At 39.7% G+C, this 24,984-nt stretch overlaps 3 protein-coding genes across 5 annotated transcripts in view; all 3 read left to right on the top strand.

Annotated features, from left to right (window-relative positions):
- Window positions 1–24,984, top strand: part of LOC133632307 (gastrula zinc finger protein XlCGF17.1-like) — a 607,858-nt gene that overhangs the window by 233,429 nt on the left and 349,445 nt on the right. The window lies entirely within an intron of this gene.
- LOC133632342 (oocyte zinc finger protein XlCOF6.1-like) overlaps window positions 1–24,984 on the top strand; it is a 309,811-nt gene that overhangs the window by 168,173 nt on the left and 116,654 nt on the right.
- Window positions 1–24,984, top strand: part of LOC133632323 (gastrula zinc finger protein XlCGF17.1-like) — a 293,261-nt gene that overhangs the window by 233,049 nt on the left and 35,228 nt on the right. The gene's annotated exons all lie outside the window — the stretch shown is intronic.

Here is a 24,984-nt window from a genome sequence, read left to right as displayed (position 1 = left end):
ATGTGATTAAGATGGGCACGGTCTGACCAATCACAAGTCAGTAGGAGCTGCTTTGTTCTCGTGTTTGGAGAAAGCGGAAGAGCGATTGTCAGCCTGACATTGATGTGTCTCTGAGAACTGAACACATTTTTATAACTTATAACAAAATGTGTTTATACAGTAACCTGCTCACATGAGTCACATTACAGCAGGGGTGTCAAACTCATTTTAGCTCAGGGGCCGCATGGAGGAAAATCTATTTCCATGTGGGCGGGACGGGTAAAATCATGGCATGATAACTTAAAAATACGACTATGACAACTTTAGATTGTTTTCTTTATTTTACTTTGGCCAAAAATAGAACAAAAAAAATTGAACATTCTGAAAATGTACATATCACAAATAATCCTCTTGACAAAATACTTCTAGTTAGTTGAACATTTTGAGAAAAAAAATAGTGCATTTTCCAAAACACCTTGAAGAACAAAATAAAACTTAGACTTAATCTCAGTGTTTCTATTAAACTTTAAGTCACAACCCATCTAGGATTGAACAAAAAACTAAATAAACATGAACAAAAACTATTCTATGTATCAACTACCTCATTTGTCATTTCCACATATTAATCCTGTGCTAACTCAACAAACCATACAAACTGAGGTAGAAACTATTCAAGAGTGTTGAGTTACTTCCTGTCTTCTAGACATAATGTGTATTGATAGAAAAATAAAAGCTGTGCAATGTGTGAACAATTTCAACAAAGCACAAATAAAAAGTGAAAAGACTGACAGCATTGCAGTAAATCAAACACTGTTCACTTTCTTTACATTTGCACAGAAGACAATCATTTTCACAGAACTATATCAGTGTGCAGTGTCTCATGCTGCATTTTAAGTGGGGTTACTGATTGCTTATTTTACTCCTGTTTTACGTTGGGTGGAGGGGGAGGAGTCACAGCCCCGCTTTACTGTGTACCTTTTGCTTGGTATACTTGCTCTTCCCGGTATAAAGTAATTGCTTGCCTAACAAAATTGCTATAGTGACATCCAGTGGACACATTTAGAACAGCAGTTTTACTTTTACTCTTTGCAAACTAATCTCACGGGCCAGATTGAACCTGTTATGCCCGAATGTCGAGGGAGGTGGGGGTTGTGTTGTGGGTGTTGGGGGTTAATGTTCATATGTCTCTGATTTGCACATCAATCAGTCTGAGGAGTAAAAGTTGGCACTTTTTTATGGGATTGATATTTATTTTCCCTTGTGGGTTCTTATGTGTTTTACTGCGTCTGCATTATGTGTGAACCTTTTACAGCACACTGAACAACTGAATGTTTTTCCTCCACCGTGTGTTCTCATGTGTTGACACAAATAGCTGTTCTGAGAAAAGCTTGTACCACAAACTGAACAGTTAAATGGTTTTTTCACATGTGTGTGTTCTCATGTGTTTAGTCAAAGAGCCATGTTGAGAAAAGCTGTTGTCACAAACTGAACAATTAAATGTTTTTTCACCTGTGTGTGTTGTCATGTGTCGAGTCAAAATAATATTTTGAAAAAAGCTTTTGCCACAAACTGAACACTTAAATGGTTTTTCACCTGTGTGTGTTCTCATGTGTTGAGTCAAATGGCTCTTTTTAGTAAAACTTTCAGCACAAACTGAGCAGCTCAAACATGTTTTACCTCTCTTCTTTGTAGAGCATTCAGAGTGTTTGTTGTCAGTGTGAGTCCTCATATCACCTTCACAGTCTGTATCGCTGCTCAAAGGTTCTTCAACCTCGTCTTCAGCCTCACTATCTGATAGTGGAGCTAAGAGGTTGTCTACTTGTGGTTTCTCTTCATCATCTTCAGTCTTCACAGAGAGAATACTCAGTGGAAACTTGGTGTAATCAGCTTCCTCTCGTCCTAGAAGACACTCTCCCTCCTGAGTGATGCAGAGTTCCTCCTCTTCCTTTTTAATGCAGGGTGGTTGTGGAGTCTCCTGCTTCAAAGTGGAGCTCCCCCCTAACTGAGGGGAAACTTCTTCTGGATTACCGATCAGCTGCTGGACGTCTGCAAGACACAAAAACACACTTTCTTCTATGTACTGTATGTGTGTGTAGTAGGGTTGTACAGTATACTGCTACTAATAAAGTATAGTGGTACTAATCAATTGAAATTGGTACTATACCACCTTTGAAAAGTACCGGTACCGTTCTTTCACCTGAATGCTGCTGTGAGGCGGTGACTACAGAGCCGAGGCACATGATGTTGAGTGTGTCAAAACGCACACACAAAGTGCATACAAGCAATAACATGGTGGAGAGTAAGAAAGGTAACACAGGACAATTCTACTGGTTATTAAAGAGGGTGCGTGAAGTGTAAATAGTGACAGGTTGTAGAACATGTTTAAATGCAGTAATGGTTTGAATACTAAAGAGCTGAAAAGCTCTAGAAAGGCCAGTGCAGGGGTCTCTAAACTCGAGGGCCACATTTGGCAAAAAGATTTTTGGCCAACTACATGTAAAGTAACATCTACAAATATATAAATATACACACACGCACACACACACACACACACACATATATATATATATATATATATATATATGTATGTGTGGGAAAAAAATCACAAGACTATTTCATCTCTACAGGCCTGTTTCATGAGGGTTTTCCTCAATCCTCAGGAGATTTTAATGGAAGCATTCACATACCATGGTTTATATAGGGCACAGAGCGGGTGGGTACAGGCAGGCGTGGGGGCGTGGTGATTGGCTCATGTGTTGCCTAGGAGGTGTTTCCTTCTGTGACGGCATGCTGATACAATTTCGCTGCGTTTGTTGAGGGATGACAACTCTGGACGGTATATGATAAACAGTTTCTCTTTTAAGCATAGGTTGCATCTTTTGTTACCACTGTTGTAAGGTGTGCTGGATGCAAGAATTTGCCATGTTATTGAGTATTCAACATTATTGTCTTTGAGATTCCAAATGTGTTTGCTGAGTTCTGTAGTGTTCCGCAGGCTTTTGCATCTGAAAGAAGCCTTGTGATTGTTCCATCTGGTTTTGAATTCTCCCTCAGTTAATCCTACGTATGTGTCGGATGTGTTAATGTCCTTGCGTATTACCTTTGCTTGGTAAACAACTGATGATTGTAAGCACCCCCCGTTGAGAGGGCAATCAGGTTTCTTGCGGCAGTTACAGCTTTTGTCGGTTTTGGAGTCATTCTGCCTGGTGGTGGGCGGCTCCTTTTCAATTGCTTTATTGTGGTTTGAAATGATTTGTCGCATGTTGTTCATGCAGCTGTAGCTCAATTTAATGTTGTTCTTGTTGAATACTTTTCTTAGGGTGTTGCCTTTGGGGAAGTGTTTGTCGATCAGGGTGAGGAATTTGTGGCCAATATTAGTTGAGACGTTTTTGCTGTATAAGGGGTTGTACCAGATAATGTTGTTTCGTTTTCTGCTCCTTTTTGGTTGGTTTCCTGGCGTGGGTTCGTAGGTGAGGGTGAAGTTGTATCCGCATTCATCAAGTGCTTTTTGGTACGGGGGGTTGCTTTGTCGAATTCAGCTTTGCTAGATGACAGCATCGATAGTCTTTTATTAATTCCGGTAGGTATTCTTTTCGTGGTGGTGGGTGGGTGGTTGCTGTCATGGTGCACGTATTGGAGTGTTGTGTTGGGTTTCGTGAATGGTTGGTAGCTGTTATTCCTCAGGTTGAAAGTGACGTCGAGGAAGTTGACGGTTTGCTTGTTGGCTTCAATTGTGATCCGTAGACCGTTCTCTTTGAAGATTTGGCATATACGCTTCTTGGTATTCTCGCTGCTCCTTGGCGAGGCGCGGCACACTGCCAGTCCGTCATCACGGTAAATACCAAGGTTCAGGTTGAGGCTAGCGAGCTGGGAGAGGAGGAAACTCCCAACAAGTTCGCACGTTTCTGCTCCGTCGAAACTCCCCATAGTGACGTCGAATGTTGAATTGTTCTTTTTTTGCCATGGTGTACCGTTGCAGAAGAGTATGGAGTTCTTTGCGTGGATGATGATGTTTCTTTCGTTGCCTGTGATTGAGTCGTAGTCCGAGGCAAAGTCTAGTGCTTTGGTCAGTAGGTCTTGCGTGATGGAAGGGTAAAATTCTTCGACATCGATACCACGGTATCGAGCACTATTTTTTGGATAATCTAATTAAGACATATATATATATATATATATATATATATATATATATATATATATATATATATATATATATATATATATATATATATATATATAGCCCATACATATGTGTGTATTCAACATATGTGTGTATTCATGTATATATACACATATATTGATATACTGTACATAATATTATTGGGACAGCGTGGCGTTTCCAGTGAGGGTTGGACTCCACCAAGGCTGCCCTTTGTCACCCGTTCTGTTCATAACTTTTATGGACAGAATTTCTAGGCGCAGTCAGTGCGTTGAGAGGATCCGGTTTGGTGGCTGCAGGATTAGGTCTCTGCTTTTTGCAGATGTGGTCCTGATGGCTTCACCTGGCCAGGATCTTCAGCTCTCACTGGATCGGTTCGCAGTCGAGTGTGAAGCGACTGGGATGAGAATCAGCACCTCCAAGTCCGAGTCCATGGTTCTCGCCTGGAAAAGGGTGGAGTGTCATCTCCGGGTTGGGGAGGAAATCTTGCCCCAAGGGGAGGAGTTCAAGTACCTCTGAGTTTTGTTCACGGTGCGGTGTCTTCAGTAATGCGGACGTGTTGAAGAAGGAGTTGAGCCAGAAGGCAAAGCTCTCTATTGACCGGTCGATCTATGTTCTCATCCTCACCTATGGTCATGAGCTTTGGGTTATGACCGAAAAAACAAGATCACGTGTACAAGCGGTCGAAATGAGTTTCTTCTGCCGGGTGGCGGAGCTCTCCCTTAAAGATAGGGTGGGGAAGCTCTGCCATCCATGAGGACCTCAAAGTAAAGCCACATGGAGAGCAACCAGATGAGGTGGTTCGGGCATCTGGTCAGGATGCCACTCAAAAGCCTCCCTGGGGAGGTGTTTCGGGTACATCCTACCGGTAGGAGGCCACGGGGAAGACCCAGGACACGTTGGGAAGCCTATGTCTCCTGGCTGGCCCTGGGAACGCGGACATCCATTGTTTAATTTCATTAAGACACGCCTCCAGCTGACTACAATCCGGCGTGTTGGTCAGCTTTAGGGGCATGTAGAGTTGGGTGTCATCAGCACAACAGTGAAAGCTAACACCGTATTTGCGTATGATGTCACCTAGCGGCAGCATGTAAATACTAAAGAGTGCAGGGCCAAGAACCGAACCCTGGGGAACTCCGCACGTTACCTTAACATAGTCCGAGGTCACATTGTTATGGGAGACACACTGCATCCTGTCAGTAAGATAAGAGTTAAACCAGGACAAGGCTAAGTCTGACATCCCAATACGCGTTTTGATACGCTCTAATAAAATATGATCAACAGTATCGAAAGCGACGCTAAGATCAAGAAGCAGCAACATAGATGAAGCATCAGAATCCATCGTTAGCAATAGATCATTAGTCATTTTTGCGAGGGCTGTCTCCGTAGAGTGATTTGCCCTGAAACCGGATTGAAAAGGTTCACAGAGATTGTTAGACACTAAGTGTTCATTTAGCTGCTGTGCAACAATTTTTTCGAGGATTTTCGAGATAAACAGAAGGTGGGACACCGGCCGGTAGTTCACCATGAGGTCAGGATCGAGGTTAGGTCTTTTGAGTAGAGGATGAATAATCGCTTTTTTGAATGCTAGGGGAACAGTACCAGAGGAACGTGATAAGTTTATAATATTTAGCACTGATGGACCTAATAATACAAAAAGCTCCTTGATAAGTTTCCCAGGAATTGGGTCAAGTAAACATGTTGTTTGTTTAGTCCCATTTACACATTTGAACAATTCCTCCAATGTTATTTCATCAAAGAGAGAGAAACTATTTTGGAGGGCAATGTCCGTCGTATATACAGGCGTATCTGTGTTAATAGAACCCAGTTGTAGCTGAGATGCATTGTCTTTAATCTCTTTTCTAATGACTTCAATTATAATATAGAACATGCTATACGTTTACCAAACAATCTGTCACTCCTAATCGCTAAATCCCATGAAATATTCTTCCTCGGTGTCGCTTCTAAACAACTCTGCCAACTCCAAAGGTAGACAATGCGCCGTTTCCTCTTCTATCGGTACGTCACTTACGTCAGAGACATCGTCAGTGGTAGTTCCAATAATTCCAGCCTTTCTGAATCCGGACAGGATGGTTTCGGTTGTCACTGATGCCCATGCTTTGTCCATCCATCCAAAGATAGTTGACATTTAGCATGATGGCTGTTAACTGGCGATTAGTGATGTTAAGTGCCTAAGATGGTAGTTATTGATTAGCAGTGCGATGAGGACTTTCTGCTGGTGAGTGATTAGCACTACAGTTAGAGCCACCTATCGCTAGGTAGAAATGAGCAGTTTCACCAACATTTTTATGTGAAACCATATTACTAACTGTCTGGTGTTTTACAGGATTCATGGAAGTTTATTGTCATAGCAGCACACGATACACATGAGATGGCACACAATTTAGTAGCACTTGAACAATAGGATTGGTCCTGGTGGAGATCTACACTCTTAGTGCTTTTCTTCTTTATTCAGAGTAATCATTTGACTTTCTAAAGGTTTCTAACTAAAACAACTAAGTGGGTTGAAAAATATTTCTGGGTTTTTTGTAGTATTTAAAATGTGTGATTTTATTCTTCGATGTTTGCCCTTTTTCTGGTTTGAACAACAGCCATGGAAAAAGTCTGTGCACGTGCTTGTATACTTTTTTTTTTTTTTTCAAAGAGTAGTTGTCCATTATTTGATGTTAGATACTTTTACCAACCATTGTTTTAAAACAAGATTAAAATGCCTTTATTTTGAAAAACTACTGCTGTGGAGTAGGAAACGGAAGTTGCTGGCTTCTAGCGCATGCGCAAATGTACTTGAAGCCAAGCAAGAAGACGAAGACCGCATGCTATGGTTGTTCGGAGATTCTTCGAATTCACGATCTTAAAGTCATTTGATTCACAGCAAATATAGCAACAAATATCTCAATCCGTATTTTCCAAAGCCACGAAACGTGCATTGAGTTTGGAGCGATATCTGAAGTGAAGATTGAAGACGTGATAGAAGATGGACGACTACTGCTATGCTAAGATGGCGACGTCCGCTAAAAGAGAACATGAAAGAGAATCAGCGCCACCAACTTCCAGCAAATCACCAACGGAGATAAAGACGAAAGATGAAGGTGAGTGACTTGAAGTTTTGTCATTTAAAAACTATTTTAAGCCCTTTAAAGTCTAAATGAGCCGACCTTGTTGAAGAATGTAAAGAAAGAGCCGCCATGATTGTTAGCTTGAAGAAGGCAGTGGAGTTCACATCAGAGGAGATGAAAGAATGCAAAAGTCAAATGAAGAAAGTGGAAGAGCAAAACAAGCGCTTGTGTAAAGAAAATAATGATGTGAAAGAAGAGATGTTGGGGAAGAGTAAGAGATGTGAAGAGAAGACTGGACCACATGTCTACATCAACGTGCAGAGGATTGGAGGTAATAAAGAACAAGAAAATAACAAATGTATGCTTTGTTCAAACACTAATGGTAAAATAAGATAGCTGGTAGTGTTTTTGTTGTACTGTAAAGTTCAAATTTGAATGACAATAAAAATAAGTCTTAAGTCTAAGTTAAAAACATCTGAGCCTCTTTAAATATTTGTATTTATTTCTAGTTCTTATCTTCTTGTTTTTCTAAAAAAGTTGTATTGAATTCCTTTGGTGGTGCTATGGTATGATATGTTTTAATAACAGATAGTTTATGTTAAAAATGTGCCTGAAATTAAACAAAGCCCCAAATTCGAAAAGACAACTTTCACCAGGGTGTGACACGAATATTCAAGAAAAGGAATTCAGAAAAATGTAAACAGAAAACCTGAATTAGATTAGATTTTCATATTGCTATAGTCATTTTAATTTATTGTTACTATGATTTTTATTTTACGTCTTATTTATTTGTTACTAATGTATATCTGGATGTTCTTTTATATTATATTTAAAATGTAGTTTTGGTGATACTGTTTTTACGTTTTCAAATTAATAAATCATTTAGTTATTTATCGTGATTCCAAAATCCCTCAAAATAATCATTATTATTATGTTTTGCCATAATTGTCCAGCCCTAGACGAGGTATTGGAAAGGACTTCATGATAATCTATGTATCACGGTACTTGAGTCACGATACAATAGTCTATTGTAATATTGTCAGTAAAACATGGAGTTTTACTGACATTTTTACAAAGTCACTGAAAAATTAAAAAAAACTACTTAAAATTAATGTTGTATAAATGTATACTTGATGACAGTTATTATTTATTGGACAAATTGTGTCAAAAACAAAGTAAATAAAATGATCACTGCAGTTGTACAGAAAATGGATCACATTTCTTACATTTAATATCTAAAAAAGTCCTCTTCTTCTTAACTATAGACTTCTTTGAGATAGATATAGGGATGATGTTTGATAAGAAATTATCGAGTTCGAGCCTATTATCGAATGCTCTTATCGAACCGATTCCTTATCGATTCTCTTATCGAGTCCAGATAGGTTGTTGTATATGGAAAAAAACACACAATATTTGGTTTAACAAAAGCTCACTTTTATTATATAATAAAAAAATAAAATCTAATAAATAAATAAATATTGACTGTTACCCACCTAAAAAAATCAAATCAAATAAATAAATATTGACTGTTGTTACCCAAAGTATATTAAGTGGGATTTTTCAGAGAAACCAATATATACAGTAACACACAAACAAGCTGTCTCTGTGATCACTATAGGTGTATAAATAATAATATAGTGTTAAATAAAATCAGTCCCTTGGGCACAAAACTGAAAATAATACAGCTCTCCAAAAAGTGCACTTCTGCTGCTATTTGACATAACTGTTTGTTATGATGCTTTGACATTTTTGCACTTTATTTCTTTATTGAAAGAACATTCTATGAAGAGAAAAGTTCTTTGCAAATGTGGTTACAATGCTAAAAAATGAAAAGTTAAAGCTAAAAAAAGAGCTAGAGAATATAACAACTACACTACCCAGCATGCAACGGGAGTTACGAGCATGCGCGGTAGCCCCGAAAAGTGTTTCATGTTGCCACGCTGTGAAAGTAAACGTCAAGAACTCAGCCAACACGCCTCGTCTGCATTATTTATAATTAGACAGACAACACATATACAGTGTGATTTTGTTTTGTTTACAAGGAAAGAAAAACAAAAGTTAAAAAAGGGAGATGTGTTGTATATATATGTATGTGCTGCGGTTGCTTTAAGAACGTTGCGACAGCTGCCGTAAAGGAGGTGCGTTGCTAGCCTGGTTGCTATGTTTCCGGTTGGTCGTAAAAGTGTCCGTCATGTGTTTTACCCTGCTCAAATCTCTCAGTAAAGTTATTCGATGGATTATAACTTTTGTTTTGAACTTTATTACACCTTGGAGCGCTTTTTCCCGTCCATTGTTTTCCTGCTTTCCCTATCTGCGCCTAATGACTGAGCTACGTGACGTCATTTATTGTGATGTCCTGCGGAGCATTTCTGGTCGGGACGGGATTCGAATAAAGAATCAACTCTTTTTCTTTACTATAGTGGTCTCGATAACGGGTACCAGTTCTCAAAAAGGGATTCGAGTCTGAGGACTCGGTTCTTTTCTTATCAAACAACCGGGAAAACCGGTTTCGAGTATCATCCCTACATAGATATTATCTTTTTTAGTTTTGCGATGTATTTCAATATTGACTTTTTCCCCACTGTTAGTTTGTAGTATCCTAATGTCCATCGCAGCAGATGTTTTCTACTTTCTGTGATTCTAGCTGAACTTTTCTGAGTCTATGACAAGTCATGTAAACATTGATCCATCATTCTGGCAAGGCACTAAATGAATGGCCATGAAACACTACACACTAGGGTTGTCCCCATACCAATAATTTAGTACCGGTACTAAATGTATAGATACTTTTCCAAATAAAAGGAACTATGAAAAATGCCAATATTGGCTTTATTTCAACAGAACATCTTTTCATTTCATTTTTTTTCTTCATTTTTTTATTTATTTTAAGCAAAGTACAAAGTTGACAACACATAATATAAATTAATATAGTGCAGAAGGTAATGTATAGTATGTAATGCATGATTGTCCTGTTTTGCCTGAAAGGGAGTGGGAAGAAGATAATTTATTTAATCCCACCCCCAGTTCTCCATTCAGTGATTATTCACATGAGTTTCACTCTTACTTTGTTCAAGGATTGTAATACATATGTTGTATCATAGTGGCATTACCACAGGTAACAATAATTATTACACTGTAACAATCATTTGTATCAACAATGTAGGAATAATGAATATACCAACAATGGTAATAGACAACATAGCAATAATGGTAATAGACAACATAGCAATAATGGTAATAGACAACATAGCAACAATGGTAATAGACAACATAGCAATAATGGTAATAGACAACATAGCAACAATGGTAATAGACAACATAGCAATAATGGTAATAGACAACATAGCAATAATGGTAAGGAAACATTGAGCACATGTTAACACTTTGAGACAGAGTACTGCAGCAGGTCAAATTAAAGACCCTCATCTCTATATTTGAACCAGACCCCATGTTTGTATAATAGTTTAAATCCATTAATAGTTTGGCTTTGCTTGTGTTGTAAGTCCAGTTTGTTCCATAGTTTTACTCCGCATACAGACACACAAAAACATAGTTTTACTCCGCATACAGACACACAAAAACATAGTTTTACTCCGCATACAGACACACAAAAACATAGTTTTACTCCGCATACAGACACACAACAACATAGTTTTACTCCGCATACAGACACACAAAAACATAGTTTTACTCCGCATACAGACACACAAAAACATAGTTTTACTCCGCATACAGACACACAACAACATAGTTTTACTCCGCATACAGACACACAAAAACATAGTTTTACTACGCATACAGACACACAAAAACGTTTACGAGTGGTTTGAGTTCTCGGCAATAAGAAATATCCAAAGCCTCTCAAGTTATGAGCCTGCACTCGTCTTATAAAAAACGTTGTAGATTAGGCGGCAATAATTTGTTAAATGTTTTATATAAGATTATTAATGTATTATATTTAACAAAGTCATCAAATTTGAGCAACTTTGATTGCATAAACAGATTATGAGTATGTTCTAAATAACCATTGTTGTGAATGATCCGCACTGCTCTTTTCTGTAATATGATCAGAGGATGAATTGTGTTGTGGTAAGTATTCCCCCATACTTCAACACAGTATGTAAGGTATGGGAGTACCAAGGTGCAGTATAGAGTACGGAGGGCATTTTCATTGAGGTATAGTTTTGCTTTGATCATAATTGAGAGGCTTTTGGAGATTTTTGTTTTAATGTGTCTGACATGAGGTTTCCATGATAGTTTACTATCAATTATTACTCCCAAAAATGTATTCTCATTTACGATTTCAATTTGGGTACCAGCCTTATTTTCTGTTCAGACGTTATGTTGCGATTTCCAAACATCACTATCTAAGTTTTATTTATATTCAAAGATAATTTATTTGTGTCTATCCATTTTTTCACTATGCTTAGTTCTGTGTTTACTGTATTTATGAGCTCATTGTAGTCATCACTACTGTAGAATATATTTGTGTCGTCTGCAAATAGTATACATTTCAGTACTTTGGATGTATTAAACATATCATTAATGTATACATTAAACAGTTTTGGCCCCAACACGGACCCTTGGGGGACACCACAAGCAATGCCAAGAGTATAAGATAAAAATGTACCCATTTTTACAAACTGTACTCTCCCTGTTAAATAACTTTTTAACCAGTTACCAGCCAGCCCACCAATTCTGTATCTTCCCATTTTATCTAGTAGAATTGAATAATTAATGGTATCAAAGGCTTTCTTTCGATCAATAAAAATACCAACTGCATATCTTTTATGCTCCAGTGCATTAGTCATTTCTTCAATGGCTTCAGTTATCGCCATTGAGGTTGTTCGTTTGGACCTAAAGCCATACTGACCGTCATTGATTATATGATGCTTCTCAAGAAAAGATTTAAGTCAAGAGTTAAATAGTTTCTCTAAGATTTTTGAGAAATGAGGCAAAAGAGAGATTGGTCTGTAATTGGTGAAAGCGTGTTTGCTGTCACTTTTGAAGAGCAGAGTTACCTTAGCCATTTTCATTTGACTTGGAAAGCAGCCAGTCTGGAATGATAGGTTACATATATAAGTTAAAGGTTTTACAATATTCAGTATAACTTTTTGAACCAATATCATGTTGATATCATGGCAGTCAGTGGAGCACTTACTTTTACACTTCCACACAATGTTTGTCACTTCCTGCTCATTTGTAGCCGAGAGGAAGAATGACGAAGAATTCTGTTCAATAGTTGATTTTGTAACTGTCTGTCTGTCTGGGATATCAACAGTCAATTTAGGACCAACATTTACAAAAAAACTATTGAACTTATTCACTACATTACTCATATTATAATCTTCACCGTTTTCATCAATAAAGTAATCAGGATATGTCAACTTTGAATATCCTTGTTTGATTCGACTATTCCAAACATCCCAAGTTCCTTTGATATTGTTTTTGTTTTCATATAGTTTTTTTTGATAATATAACCGTTTGCTTGTTCTTATATCAGTTAATTTATTTTTGTACTTCTTGTATCGTTGTTCGACTTCTTTTGTTTTTATTTTGATGAAAAGTTTGTAGAGATTGTTTTTCTTTTTACAGCCATTAAACATCCCTTTTGGGATCCAAGGGCTATTTTTATTTTTTCCTTTTTATAAAATATTCTTTCACGGGGCAATGTTTATTATGCAGGGAAGTAACGATGTCTAAAAAATTACAATAAGCACTGTCCAAATTTGGTTCTCTGTATACTGAAGTCCAATCCTGAACTGCTAAACTATTGTTTAGGGCACAGATTGTTTCCTCAGTTGTTAATCGTTTAGAGATTTTTGTCAAAGTGTCTTTGGTTTTCTTGAGATGACAGTCATATAAAGTAAAGACAGGTAAATGGTCAGTGATATCACATATAAATAGGCCACCGGTGACTTGATTTCCCATAATGTTAGTAAAAATGTTGTGGATGATTGCGGCACTATGTGTTGTTATTCTGCTTGGTTTGTGGGATGCCGGAGGAAGCAAAAGTCTTGGTGATAAGGAACATAGAAGATCTTGATAAGTATTGACATTGATGCAGTACTTGGTATCAATGTAGCTTTGTGACCTTTACATCATCTCAATGCTACCCACACCAAGAACACAGACCACACCAAGTATTGATATGGACATGTTACAGAAGATCCTACAACATCAACAAAAAGAACTGGACATGTGTGAGTATCAAGAGCACGCCACAACACTTGGGTAAAACAGAATCCATCCTGTTTGGGTCCCACATCAACCTCAAGAAAGTCAATGACTTCACCATAAAAGTGGGTGACATTGTTATCACCAGGAAAGATGAGGTCACCTACCTAGGTTCCATTCTAGAGGCTAACCTTTCCTGTGATAAAATGGCAACCAAGGTAATCAAAAAGGTTAACCAACGAACGAGATTTCTCTACAGAATCTCCTCTCTGGTCAACAAAAGCACCTTGAGGATTCTGGCGGGAACTCTCGTTCAACCCTTTTTCGATTACGCATGCACCTCCTGGTACCCTAGCACCTCCAAAACCCTCAAATCTAAACTCCAAACATCTCAGAACAAGCTAGTCAGGTTACTGCTAGACCTCCACCCCAGATCACACCTCACTCCTACCCACGTTTCTAAAGTGGGCTGGCTCAAGGTGGAGGACAGAGTTAAACAACTTGCACTGAGCCTAGTCTATAAAATCCGCTACACCTCCCTGATACCGAAGTACATGTCAAACTACTTCCTTAACGTAAATGACCGCCATAACCACAACACCAGGGGGAGCTCCACTAACCACGTTAAACCCAAATTCCGAACTAACAAAGGTCTTAACTCATTCTCTTTCTATGCCACATCAATGTGGAATGCGCTCCCAACAGGTATAAAAGAAAGGGCATCTCTATCCTCCTTCAAAACCGCAATAAAAGTTCACCTCCAGGCAGCTACAACCCTAAACTAACACCCTCCCCGGATTGCTAACAATCAAATGTAAACAATCAAATGCAGATACTTTTTCTTATGCCTTCTGATCTCTCTCTCTCTCTCTCTCTCTCTCTCTCTCTCTCTATGTCCACTACTTGATGTCCATATCCTAACCCCCCCCCCCCCCCCTCCACACCCCTGATTGTAAATAATGTAAATAATTCATTGTGATTATCTTGTGTTATGACTGTATTATGATGATAGTATATATGATAGTATATATCTGTATCATGAATCAATTTAAGTGGACCCCGACTTAAACAAGTTGAAAAACTTATTCGGGTGTTACCATTTAGTGGTCAATTGTACGGAATATGTACTTCACTGTGCAACCTACTAATAAAAGTCTCAATCAATCAATCAAACAACGGAAACATATGGAGATAGACCCTGATAATATTTTTTTTTCTCTGCGATTGTAAAAAACTGTAATTATTTTACCTGTGAACAATATGGAAGCAGTGTAAAATCAGAAGCTAGTCTGTCAATAATACATTTCAATAGTGGAAGCATGTACACTAACTTTGAGGCTATCAAGGATTACTTGAAAGAATTTAGTCATCCATTTACCATTGTTGCAATCACTGAAACCTGGTTCAACAGTGATAAAGGTATTGATTTTAGTCTGAATGACTATGAATTAAGATACATAAACAGAATAAATAAAATAGGAGGAGGGGTCGCATTGTACATTCATAAATCTGTTACATTTAAAGTTTTAACAAACATGACCATAGCAGTCGATGGATTATTTGAATGTTTAACAGTGGAAATCCTAAATGACAAAAAGACACATATTTTCATGAGCTGTGTATATCGGGCACCTGGTTCAAGCCTAGAAACTTTCAATGAGTGGATGGGTAAACTATTTTCCTCTGTGAACCATAAAACCATATTTTTCTGTGGTGATTTTAACATTGATTTGTTGAACTCAACCAAGCAAAAACATGTTGATGACTTCATTGACACAATGTACAGCTTGTCTCTATATCCAACCACAACCAAACCAAGCAGAATAACAACACATAGTGCCGCAATCATCCACAACATTTTTACTAACATTATGGGAAATCAAGTCACCGGTGGCCTATTTATATGTGATATCACTGACCATTTACCTGTTTTTACTTTATATGACTGTCATCTCAAGAAAACCAAAGACACTATGGCAAAAATCTCTAAACGAATAACAACTGAGGAAACAATCTGTGCCCTAAACAATAGTTTAGCAGTTCAGGATTGGACTTCAGTATACAGAGAACCAAATGTGGACAGTGCTTATTGTAATTTTTTAGACATCGTTACTTCCCTGCATAATAAAAATTGCCCCGTGTAAGAAGATTTTATAAAAGGAAAAAATAAAAATAGCCCTTGGATAACAAAAGGGATAATTAATGCCTGATAAAAGAAAAACAAACTTTCCATCAAAAGAAAAACAAAATAAGTCGAACAACGATACAAGAAGTACAAAAATAAATTAACTGATATTATTTATTAATAATTAGCCTTTATTTAACCAGGTAAAATCCCATTGAGATCAAAGATCTCTTTTCCAAGGGAGACCTGGCCAAGAGGGCAGCAGCAAGCTTACATTAAAAACAGTAAACGAATACATAAAACATCACATTTACGACATTAAAACTTGCTCACATAACACATGTGCATACAGACAAGGTAGACTGCAATCCTTTCACAGAAGCTTTAAACTCATTCAACGTAACAAGGGTTTGAAGTTTAATATTGGATTGTAGGTTATTCCAAGCCTTCGATGCTGAAAACCTAAGTGCTTTCTTGCCCAGTTCAGTTCTTACTTTGGGGACGACAAATTGCAGAACATTCGTTGAACGAAGATTGTGACTTCCTTGTTTCTTTGTTAAAAGACAAGACAGATAAGATGGAGTGATACCCAGAATGGTTTTGTAGATGAAAACATACCAATGATTGAGGCGTCGAGCACATAAAGATGTCCAGTTAACCATTGAGTATAATACGCAATGGTGAGTAAGGGGAGCGCAGTTGGGGATAAATCTCAGTGCACCGTGGTACACACTATCCAGCTTGTGGAGACAACCAGCAGTAGCATTCATGTACAACACATCTCCATAGCCAATAACAGGTAAGAAGGTTGTTTCCACCAATTTCTGTTTCACAGTAAAAGAAAAGCAAGACTTGTTTCTATAATAAAATCCCATTATAAGAACAAGCAAATGGTTATATTATCAAAAAAACTATATGAAAACAAAAACAATATAAAAGGAACTTGGGATGTTTTGAATAGTCTAATCAAACAAGGATATTCAAAGTTGACATATCCTGATTACTTTATTGATTAAAACGGTGAAGATTATAATATGAGTAGTGTAGTGAATAAGTTCAATAGTTTTTTTTGTAAATGTTGGTCCTAAATTGACTGTTGATATCCCAGACAGACAGACAGTTACAAAATCAACTATTGAACAGAAATCTTCGTCATTCTTCCTCTCAGCTACAAATGAGCAGGAAGTGACAAACATTGTGCGGAAGTGTAAAAGTAAGTGCTCCGCTGACTGCCATGATATCAACATGATATTGGTTCAAAAAGTTATACTGAATATTGTAAAACCTTTAACTTATATATGTAACCTATCATTCCAGACTGGCTGCTTTCCAAGTCAAATGAAAATGGCTAAAGTAACTCCGCTCTTCAAAAGTGACAGCAAACACGCTTTCACCAATTACAGACCAATCTCTCTTTTGCCTCACTTCTCAAAAATCTTAGAGAAACTATTTAACTCTTGACTTAAATCTTTTCTTGAGAAGCATCATGTAATCAATGACGGTCAGTATGGCTTTAGGTCCAAACAAACAACCTCAATGGCGATAACTGAAGCCATTGAAGAAATGACTAATGCACTGGAGCATAAAAGATATGCAGTTGGTATTTTTATTATTCGAAAGAAAGCCTTTGATACCATTAATCATTCACTTCTACTAGATAAAATGGGAAGATATGGAATTAGAGGGCTGGCTGGTGACTGGTTAAAAAGTTATTTAACAGGGAGGGTACAGTTTGTTAAAATGGGTCAATGTTTATCTGATACTCTTGGCATTGCTTGTGGTGTCCCCCAAGGGTCCGTGTTGGGGCCAAAACTGTTTAATGTATATATTAATGATATGTTTAATACATCCAAAGTACTGAAATGTATACTATTTGCAGACGACACAAATATATTATACAGAAGTGATGACTATAATGAGCTCATAAATACAGTAAACACAGAACTAAACATATTTAAAAAATGGATGAACACCAATAAATTATCTTTGAATATAAATAAAACTAAGACAGTGATGTTTGGAAATCGCAACATAACGTCTGAACAGAAAATAAGTATTGATGGTACCCAAATTGAAATCGTAAATGAGTGTGGTGGGGCGTGGCATGCGGGCCTGCGGAGAAGCGGGGCGTGTCAGGACCGGCTTCGAGATTAGCGGCAGGTGCGTAGATGACACGGCTGTGAGTGCTTGTCTGATGACCTGCCGCTCTTTAAAAGGCAGCGGTCGGGAAGGAGAAAGGTTGTTGATGGTGGAGAAACTGACACATGGCTGTAAAGCACCAATTATTGAAAAATAAATCATTGTACGCAAAGATGGACACGGCTGTAATGTCCATCTTGGGTGGTCCAGAGAACCCGGTAGAGCAAGACCTCTACAATTTGGCGCCCAATCTGGCTGGACTATCGGAGGCGGGGGAAGTCGACCCCCTGACGGCTCTCGCAGGCGTGCTCGCAGAGGTGACAGCGAGCAGCCGCCAACAGTGCCAGGTCCTGCAGGCGTTGGCGGACCAAATGGGCGGGGCACGGCCCACACCGACGGGCGTCACCATACACCGCATGGGGGGAGGAAGAGGACCCCCATGCCTTTTTGGACATTTTTGCAGCCACGGCAAGAGCATGTTCGTGGCCGGAGGAAGAGTGGGGGGTGCGGCTCTTGCCGCTCCTGACGGGGGAGGCGCAGCGTGCGGCGCTCAGACTGCTGGCGACCTCCACAATGCGCTTCGCGGACCTGAGGAAGGCGGTGCTGGACCGGACGGGAGGCACCGCTGAAGAGTACCGGCGCCCATTCCGGTCCATGCGTCTGGGGGAGGAGGACCGGCCATTCACCTTTGGCCAGCGGCTCAAGGGCGCGGCGACGCGCTGGCTGCAGCCAGGAGAAGGAGATGACCGGCTGCTGGACCACATCATCCGCGAGCAGTTCCTGGAGGCGATCCCAACGCGGACGGCCAACAATTTTCCCCTCTGTGACGATCAGCTCACGTTAGCGCAGAGAGCGGATGTTGCTAAGCTGCAGCGGCGCTTTTCTGATGTGTTCTCCACTCGGCCCGGGCGCACGAACCTCACCCAGCATCATATTGAGACCAGCCCGGGTGTTACGGTGCGGTCTCGGCCCTATAGGCTCCCCGAACACAAACGCAAAGTAGTTCGGGAGGAATTAAAATCTATGCTGGAATTGGGAGTAATAGAAGAATCCCACAGTGCGTGGTGCAGCCCAATCGTTCTGGTAGGGAAGAAGGATGGGTCTGTGCGGTTCTGTGTGGATTACCGCAAGGTGAACAAAATTTCAAGTTTTGACGCGTACCCAATGCCTGGGGTCGACGAGCTCCTGGATCGGCTGGGCACTGCTCGTTTTTTCACGACACTGGATTTAACCAAGGGCTACTGGCAGATTCCCTTGTCACCAGAGTCTAAGGAAAAAACGGCCTTTTCCACTCCGGAAGGTTTGTACCAATTTGTGACACTTCCGTTTGGCTTGTTCAGTGCGCCCGCCACGTTCCAGCGCCTCATGGACCGGGTGCTGCGACCCCACGCTGCATACGCGGCTGCCTACCTGGATGACGTCATCATCCAGCTGCATTCAGATGAAAGAACAGTACCGGTACTTTTCAAAGGTGGTATAGTACCGATTTCAATTGATTAGTACCACGATACTTTATTAGTAGCAGTATACTGTACAACCCTACTACACACGCATACAGTACATAGAAGAAAGTGTGTTTTTGTTGTTTGTGTCTTGCAGACGCCCAGCAGCTGATCGGTAATCCAGAAAAAGTTTCCCCTCAGGTAGGGGGGAGCTCCACTTTGAAGCAGGAGACTCCACAACCACCCTGCATTAAAAAGGAAGAGAAGGAACTCTGCATCACTCAGGAGGGAGAGTGTCTTCTAGGACGAGAGGAAGCTGATTACACCAAGTTTCCACTGAGTATTCTCTCTGTGAAGACTGAAGATGATGAAGAGAAACCACAAGTAGACAACCTCTTAGCTCCACTATCAGATAGTGAGGCTGAAAACGAGGTTGAAGTAACTTTGAGCAGCGATACAGACTGTGAAGGTGATATGAGGACACACACTGACAACAAAAACTCTGAATGCTCTACAAAGAAGAGAGGTAAAACATGTTTGAGCTGTTCAATTTGTGGTCAAAGTTTTACTAAAAAGAGCAGTTTGACTCTACACAAGAGAACACACACAGGTGAAAAACCATTCTGTTGTTCAGTTTGTGGCAAAAGCTTTCCTCAAAATAGCTCTTTGACTCAACACATGAGAACACACACAGGTGAAAAACCATTTAATTGTTCAGTTTGTGACAAAAGCTTTTCTCAAAGTGGATCATTGACTCAACATATGAGAACACACACAGGTGAAAAACCATTTAATTGTTCAGTTTGTGACAAAAGCTTTTCTCGAAATAGCTTTTTGACTGAACACATGATAACGCACACAGGTGAAAAACCATTTAATTGTTTAGTTTGTGGCAAAAGCTTTTCTCAAAATTGGCGTTTGACTAAACACATGACAACACACACAGGTGAAAAACCATTTAATTGTTCAGTTTGTGACAAAAGCTTTTGCCGAAATAGCTATTTGACTCAACACATGAGAACACACACAGGTGAAAAACCATTTAATTGTTCAGTTTGTGGTAAAAGCCTTTCTCTAAATTGCTATTTGACTCAACACATGAGAACACACACAGGTGAAAAACCATTTAATTGTTCAGTTTGTGGCAAAAGTTTTTCTCAAAATAGGGATTTGACTAAACACATGAGAACACACACAGGTGAAAAACCATTTATTTGTTCAGTTTGTGGCAAAAGCTTTTGTCGAAATAGCCATTTGACTCAACACATGATAACACACACAGGTGAAAAACCATTTAATTGTTCAGTTTGTGGCAACAGCTTTTCTCTAAATGGCTCTTTGACTCAACACATGAGAACACACACAGGTGAAAAACCATTTAACTGTTCAGTTTGTGGCAAAAGCTTTTCTCATAAGAACTCTTTGTGGCGACACATGAGAACACACGCTGGAGGAAAACCATATAGTTGTTCAGTGTGCTGTAAAAGGTTCTCACACAATGAAGACGTAGTTAAACACATAAAAACACACAAGGGAAAATAACCACTTAGCTGTTTAGTTTGTGGTATGTTGCTCATATGTGGTGACATCCACCCTACCCAGGACCTCCTCACTGCTTCTTTCACAAATATCTGAGGTATTCCTACAAACTTGGATTATTTGGAGCATTATCTTATCCACTCATGACCCCATGTCTTCTCTGTATCTGAAACCTTCCTGAACAGTAAGATAGATGATGCTTCAAGTGCTTGGTTACTCCTTCTTCAGTCCAGGGACCTGGGGCCTCATGTGTCAAGTTTGTGCACGCTCAAAAACCTGCACTACACCCTTTTTCACGGCAAAGTTGAGATGTATCAAAACTGACGTTGACGCATAAGTGATGCTGGGTAACTGTTCCCACAATGGACCACAATGGAAACAAACCTTTTGGCTTTTTGTGCCATCCATTTGCCTTTTTAAATTATTACATGGATTCAATTCTTTAAGATGTCAATAAACTTCTCAATTAATTAATCCCAAAAAGTGCCAACTTTTACTCCTCAAACTGATTGTTCATATGTCTCTGATTTGCACATCAATTAACCCCCTCAACCCAACCCCCACCTCCCTCGACATTCGGGCATAACAGGTTCAATCTGGCCCGTGAGATTAGTTTGTTAAGAGTAAAAGTCAGCTGCATTTTGTTATGACTGAAACTGCTGTTCTAAATGTGTCCACTGGATGTCGCAATTTCAATTCTGTTAGGCAAGCAAATAGTTTGTTCCCGGGCGAGTAAGTATACCAAGCAAGAGGTACACAGTCTTTATTAAAGGAATATATATATATATATATATATATATATATATATATATATATATCAATTATATTATTGAATATATTATATCATATTATATAACTATATATAATATACAAAATAATGTGTATGTAACCAACAGGAAATGGGTGTCAGACTATGTGTTTTACTGTAAATGTTGGAGGTGTGTGTTGAGAGGAGCGGTGCTGTCAGACAAGGGCTAGACAGGCAGGGTTGTCCGGGGGCGGAAGAGTGGTCGTGAGGCAGGAGCGAATCGTTGTAGTCCGGGGGCAAGCGAGGAGTTGAGAACCAGGAAGCACGAGGAAGACAGGGAAGATCCAGGAGCACAAGACACACAGCTTGACTCAGGGACGCACACAAGAACTGCGAGGTGAGGAAGGACAGGACAATTACGCAGGGAAAACACAGAGATCAGGCTTTGAAAAAGGCAACTAGGGAGCTTGAGACGAGCTTACGGTACGATGTACAGGTCGCTACGTTCTGGCACTGGATCTCTGGTAGCGGTGGTTTAAGTAGGCGTCCCTCTCATCAGTGCAGTGGAAAGCAGCTGGGGTTACGCGCGCGCGAGCGCTCTTGGGGGTGCGCTCAGCGCAGCTCACAGATGATTGCGCACTGGTGTGTGTCCGGGCCGTGACAATTATTTTACACGGGTAAGTGCGCCTTGTATTTCTTGAATCTCCGGCTCTTAGCTTTGTATGGACTCATTGATCATTTAGAAACTGAGTTCGGAGAGGAAGTGACGCCAGAAGGATCGCGCCCCAAACAGGAAGTGACGTCGGAAAGCCCGCCCCACACAGGAAGTGACGTCTGAAAGAACGCGCCACAGCCAGCTTCATAATAAAGCAGTTCTGTAACTCGGAGCTATCCATCAATTTTCTACCGCTTGTCCCTTTTGGGGTCGCGGGGGGAGCTGGAGCCTATCTCAGCTGCATTCGAGCGGAAGGCGGGGTACACCCTGGATAAGTCGCCACCTCAGCGCAGGGCCAACACAGATAGACAACATTCACACTCACATTCACACACTAGGGACCATTTAGTGTTGCCAATCAACCTATCCCCAGGTGCATGTCTTTGGAGGTGGGAGGAAGCCGGAATACCCGGAGGGAACCCACGCAGTCACGGGGAGAACATGCAAACTTCACACAGAAAGATCTCGAGCCCGGGATTGAACTCAGGACTACTCAGGACCTTCAAATTGTGAGGCACATGCACTCACCACCGTTCCACCTGTGCCACAGTGCGAGCTCACTTGTTAGCCACGGCTACAGCACCGGCAACAACACACTCTTGTTGTTATGCTCCGCTCGCGGCGGTTTGATGAGGTCATCAAGCGTCGCCTGTAAAGCTATTGTGCTGCAGTTGTCAACTCCTGTGTTGTGTGTGGGAGAGGGGAGAGGGGAGGGGCTGCTGACTGGGAGACGCAACTGCTCTGTACTTCTCCCTACGTCCGTGTACCGCTCCATACAGCGGAGTTTTAAAAAGTCATACATTTTACTTTTTGAAACCGATACCGATAATTTCCAATTCTACATTTTAAAGCATTTATCGGCCGATAATATCGGCAGACCGATATTATCGGCCATCTCTACTTGAAACTGGTTTTGATAAAAAGGAAAAATCCCACATTTCAGGTTAATGAGTGATTTGGTGGGAGTGTAGCTGTTGCTGAGAGAGTTTGCATGCTTTAAATATGTGTCATAAATAAATAAATATTGATAAATAAGTTAATGATGCAGAGTAATAAAATATTATTAGAAAATGTGTGATTGTAAAATCTCCTGAGCAAAATGTAAATGGATTGTGTTAATTGTGTTGCAAAGCGGAAGGATTGTTGTGATGTTGCGACCCCACGGACTGTAAACAAGGCAGAACATGCAAGAGGGGAGGGTGCTTGAGCACGTTGTCTTCAGCTCCTCCAAACATTGAAGTGTATTCCATGATTTGTGCAACACTTCAAGCAAGTGATTATTAGAACCTCTTTTTGTTAAAAGCAGCCAACGAGGTATTGTATTTTTGTCATTTCATTTCTTTCTGAGTGTTTATTGATGTGAAATCAAAGTCTGATGTACTGTATTGTACTGTATTTTGTAAGTTCTCACGGCGTGTTGGCGTGGATGGTGTGTACAGCAAGAAGGAGTCAATAAACGCCCGTTTTACAAAGAAGAACTTTCCTGTGTTGCTGTGTATCGAAAGGAGCTACACTAACTGTCTGGTGTTTTACAGGATTCATGGAAGTTTATTGTCATAGCAGCACACGATACACATGAGATGGCACACAATTTAGTAGCACGTGAACAATAGGATTGGTCCTGGTGGAGATCTACACTCTTAGTGCTTTTCTTCTTTATTCAGAGTAATCATTTGACTTAATAAAGGTTTTTAACTAAAACAACTAAGTGGGTTAAAAAAATATGTCTGGGTTTCTTGTATTTAAAATGTATGATTTTTTTTTTCGATGTTTGCCCTTTTTCTGGTTTGAACAACAGCCATGGAAAAAGTCTGTGCACGTGCTTGTATATATATATGTATTATTTTCAAACTGTAGTTGTCCATTATTTGATGTTAGATACTTTTGCCAACCATTGTTTTAAAACGAGATTAAAATGCCTTTATTTTGAAAAACCACTGCTGTGGAGTAGGAAACGGAAGTGGCGGGCTTCTAGCGCATGCGCAAATTTACTTGAAGCCAAGCAAAAAGACAAAGACCGCAGGCTATGGTTGTTCGGAGATACTTCGAATTCACGATCTTAAAGTCATATGATTCACAGCAAATATAGCAACAAATATCTCAATTGGTATTTTCCAAAGCCACGAAACGTGCATTGAGTTTGGAGCGATATCTGAAGTGAAGATTGAAGACGTGATAGAAGATGGACGACTACTGCTATGCTAAGATGGCGACGTCCGCTAAAAGAGAACATGAAAGAGAATCAGCGCCACCAACTTCCAGCAAATCACCAACGGAGATAAAGACGAAAGATGAAGGTGAGTGACTTGAAGTTTTGTCATTTGAAAGCTATTTCAAGCCTTTAAAATTTAAATTAGCCGACCTTGTTGAAGAATGTAAAGAAAGAGCCGCCATGATTGTTAGCTTGAAGAAGGCAGTGGAGTTCACATCAGAGGAGATGAAAGAATGCAAAAGTCAAATGAAGAAAGTGGAAGAGCAAAACAAGCGCTTGTGTAAAGAAAATAATGATGTGAAAGAAGAGATGTTGGGGAAGAGTAAGAGATGTGAAGAGAAGACTGGACCACATGTCTACATCAACGTGCAGGGGATTGGAGGTCATAAAGAACAATAAAATACAAAATGTATGCTTTGTTCAAACACAAATGGTGAAATAAGATAGCTGGTAGTGTTTTTGTTATACTGTAAAGTTCACATTTGAATGACAATAAAAATAAGTCTTAAGTCTAAGTTACAAACATCTGAGCCTCTTTAAATATTTATTTATTTCTAGTTCTTATCTTCTAGTTTTTCTAAACAAGTTGTATTGAATTCCTTTGGTGGTGCTATGGTATGATATGTTTTAATAACAGATAGTTTATGTTAAAAATGTGCCTGAAATTAAACA

Source organism: Entelurus aequoreus, linkage group LG17 (assembly GCF_033978785.1).
Source record: "Entelurus aequoreus isolate RoL-2023_Sb linkage group LG17, RoL_Eaeq_v1.1, whole genome shotgun sequence".
Classification (NCBI taxonomy): Eukaryota; Metazoa; Chordata; class Actinopteri; order Syngnathiformes; family Syngnathidae; genus Entelurus; species Entelurus aequoreus.
The sequence above is the reverse complement of the archived record's forward strand: the minus strand, read 5'-3'. Positions and strand labels throughout refer to the sequence as shown.